Source organism: Suricata suricatta, chromosome 15, assembly GCF_006229205.1.
Source record: "Suricata suricatta isolate VVHF042 chromosome 15, meerkat_22Aug2017_6uvM2_HiC, whole genome shotgun sequence".
Classification (NCBI taxonomy): domain Eukaryota; kingdom Metazoa; phylum Chordata; class Mammalia; order Carnivora; family Herpestidae; genus Suricata; species Suricata suricatta.
In genome coordinates, this window is record NC_043714.1 from 65618508 (window position 1) to 65622397 (window position 3890).

At 42.7% G+C, this 3890-nt stretch overlaps 1 non-coding gene across 1 annotated transcript; it reads right to left on the reverse strand.

Moving 5' to 3' along the window:
* Positions 1 to 3264: 3264 nt before the first annotated feature.
* On the reverse strand, positions 3265 to 3371 carry LOC115279603. The gene has a single exon (XR_003903532.1). It is a non-coding gene; the product is annotated as a U6 spliceosomal RNA (small nuclear RNA).
* Positions 3372 to 3890: the final 519 nt, after the last annotated feature.

Sequence of the window (3890 nt, forward strand, 5' to 3'; positions counted from 1 at the left end):
CCAACACACCTATCACCAGAGGCTTCCATCTGAAACATGAATCTCCCTGTTTACCATTTCCCATTGGCTCCTTTACTTAGCATATTATGTCAGCCTCAACCCCCAAAGGACACTTGGATTGTGCACACCCCTGCCATGATCATTGGTTTGCTGGTGAAAGCCCAGGCTTGTTTGAAAGTTCTCCATGCTCTCTGTCACACCACTGTCTCTTCCTGGAGTGGCATCTTCCCCATCTACATCTAAACTCAAAGCCCCATGGCTGAGTCTGGTCTTGTTCCAACTATGTCCCTAGCACCCAACTCTACATCTAGCAAGTAAGCAGATGCTCAAGAATATGTATGAAATGAGCGAGTGACCAAGTGAGAGAGTAAGTGAGGAAGAGGGAATCCTTGATGAGCCAAAAGGCTTCATGATGAGACCTCTCTGAGATGCCCAAGGACAGCGCCATCCTCTTTCCTCTGTGCCCTCCCCCCAGCATGTCACATACCCCTGTGCTGTCACCCTTACCACTCATATGGCACAGGGCACAGCAGCCCTTCTTGGGCACAGTTCATGACACATTTCAGTGCCACATGATAACCACATAATATATCATCACTAACAACTTAATTTTAGGGACCCATATAATCATATACCTTTCTTCATCCCCTCACTTCTTTCTACAGTTTTACCTGATTCCCCACCTTTCACCTTAACCTTCCTATCTTCCAAAGATTTCTGATCTCACTCCCTTACCCCAGGATTACAAGCTGAGATGCCTTCCCCTGCACCTTTCCCCCCACTTCTTTAAATCCTATATTCCTCACAGCTAACAGAAAGTACCACCTGGGCCTCCTCACCCCACAGGAATCTTCCTGGCTCTCAGGTGTCCTTAATAATGATAATGCTAAGCATCATGGCTACTGTTTTCTGAGTACCAGGTACCCAGGTGCTTTTTATAGTCCATAAGTATAGACGTTTCTGTAACTTTTGCACATCATTTGCAAAGACAAGAAACTGAGGCACAATCAGATTAAATAACTTTCTTAAAGTGAGGCAACTGGTAAATGATAGCATATTCAAACCTGGATATTATCTATTTCATCATTCATTCATTCATTCATTCATTCATTCATTTATTGGACAAATCATTACTGAGTGCCTGTGGGGTATTATTTCCAGACTTGGACACACTTTGGGGTGGAATAATGCATTTGGCCAACATAACCAAGTCTGCTATTTAGACAAAGTGAAGGCAGACAAAGGAGGGAAATCAGAAAGGATTAGATTAATTGACTCAGAATTAAAGCAAGGCAGGCAAAGGGGAAGAGTGGGGAGATGACTTTCAGTTTCAGATGAGAGCCCTGAAAAGAGAACAGTTTGTAGGGAGGAGCTTCCTTCCTCCAGGGCTCCTGGTTGAATGGACTCCCTGAATGAGGAATGAGTGTTGAGACTTGTTTTATTGGTATTTACAAAAAGTAGGTTTTAAAGAATCAGCGGTTTGCAGATTCCACTCAGATGCGTCACGCCCGTCCTTCATTCATCACACCAAAAGAGGGGGAAGTTGAAGGCATGGACTTTGAAAGCCTACCTATTATGAAAGGGGTAGCCTGGGATCCAGTGAATGATTTTTCCAGAATGAAGGCAACAGCAGTGTCCTGGACAGGGGTTTATCTCCCTCTCCCAGCTTCCAGGTAGCTAGATGCTTGTTTGTTTACCCTTTCAGGCTCTACTCAATCAGGGTTAGTGCTTAGCAAAGATGACCTGCATTTGGAATTACCTTTTTACCTGTACATTCTCTTCTTCAGTAGACTGTTAACTCTTCAAAGACAGAGGCTGTCCTATTCGTGTTCACCTGCTTCCATGCCCAGCGTGTCACCTAGTAACACGCTACTAATAGCTGCTGGGAAACAAAGGGTGGGCGGAAGGAGAGAAGAAAAGGAAGGAAGAAGAAACAGAAGCAAAGGATGCCTATTTGATATTTTGTGAGGTGGTACTAGCAGAGTGCACTTGCAATCAAGAGTTTCTGTGTTTAAACTCCAGTCCTGGCATCAATAAGCAAGTAGTACAGACTCAACTTCTTATTCTGGGAAATGGAAATAAATAATAGTGCCTACTTCATCAAATTGCTCAGGAAATTAAATAAAGGAATGCATTGGGCAACACTTTATGTTTATCCAACTGTATATGCTAAAATGGCTACTGAAAGATGACAAGAAAGAAGTGCTCTTCAAGACTTCAAGGAATTGTCATCAGAAGTTGAGGCTAGTGGCTTTTACCAGGATGTTGCTGACTTATATGAGCCATGTTCCTCTTTAAGTTGACTCAGGTGACAGTCCTGGCAAGGTTTTATATTTAAAGAAGAGATTCTTAGGGAAGCCTGGGTGGCTCAATTGGTTAAGCATCTAACTCTTAATTTCGGCTCAGGTCACGATCTCATGGTTCATGAGATGGAGCCCCATATTGGGCTCTGTGTTGATAGCATGAAGCCTCGTTGGGATTCCCTCTCTCCTCTCTCTGCCTTTCCCCTGCTCTTTCCCTGTTTCTCTCTCAAAATAAATGAATCAACACTTTTTTAAAAAAAAAAGGAAAAGATATTTGGAGTGTGCTTTAAAAAGAAAAGATTCCAACTGCCATTGTCAACAGCAACACTGGTTGTGTTTGACAGTGAGTGAATTCTGTCGCTTCTGCTAGCATTTATCGAACTCTTAGTAAACACGGCATTCTGAAGTGCACTGATAAGGAACAGGGAGCAAAGAATTAAAATTCACCTCATCCCCCATGATGTTTTGTCTACTTCCTTCCCTACAACTGGTTTCTCCCATTTGCCCAACAAGAGGTTGGGACGAGCTATCTCCGACTTTCCACTATGACCTTTTACGATTCTATAATGCCTAAATGCCAGGGTACGAAGAGTGATTGTGATCACCTTTTTCTGGGTGGTTCTTCTGGAATAAAGCTGTTTGCTAGGAATCCAAAGTTGATGTCAGCTCTAGACAATGGCATGCATACAATTCACAGAGTGCTCTCTAATACATTTGCTACCTGGATCCTCACTGCAAGCCTGTACGATAATGTTCTCAGATTCCTTTACAAAGAAATAATTGGATCTTAAAAGGACTAACTTATAAAAAAAATTAAAAATAAAAATAAAAGGACTAAATTATTAGCCCAGGTCATTGAGAAAGAGATTAGCTGGACCAGGGCCATAAAACCAGATCTTATACTCATTCATTCGTTCGTTCATTTGTTCATTCATTTGCTGTTTTTATTTAATTCCAGTTTAAAAATATGGAATGCTTCATAAATTTGCGTGTCATCCTTACACAGGGGCCATGCAAACCTACTCTGTATTGTTCCAATGTTTAGTAAAGTGCTGCCACCATCAGCACCAGACTTTCTATTCCTAAACACAATTTTCTCCACTCCCTTTACTCTGCAAGAGCTTTTCTGACCAGGTGATCAACTAATATTGGCTCAGGGAAACTGAATTTATCTATGAGGCCCATAGGACCCTTCCAAAACCCTGCAGTCCCCCCTCAAGCACTTGAGAGCCCAGAGTGGGTTAAGTCTTCCCTGGCTCAGTCCCAACAGACATTAAATTCACCTGCGCTTGCTCTGAAATAAATCAGTGTCTTTTTCTGCTGCTGTTGTCTGGAAATAATGCAAATGCAATGGGCCTGCACTGACATTGTGCTTCCCTGGAAGGATACACATAATAAATTGTCCCTTAATACTGTTAAAGAGACATTTTCCTCTTACTCAGGAGCTTTTGAGGTTGGTTGGGGCTACTCACCCAGCAAGGAGGAAAACATGGTGCCTTGTCACTGGGCCCAGTCATTCGTGTGACCTCTCAGTGCTCTTTGGCTTACTGCATTGCTAAGTTCAAGGATGCATTTTCTACCCCCACG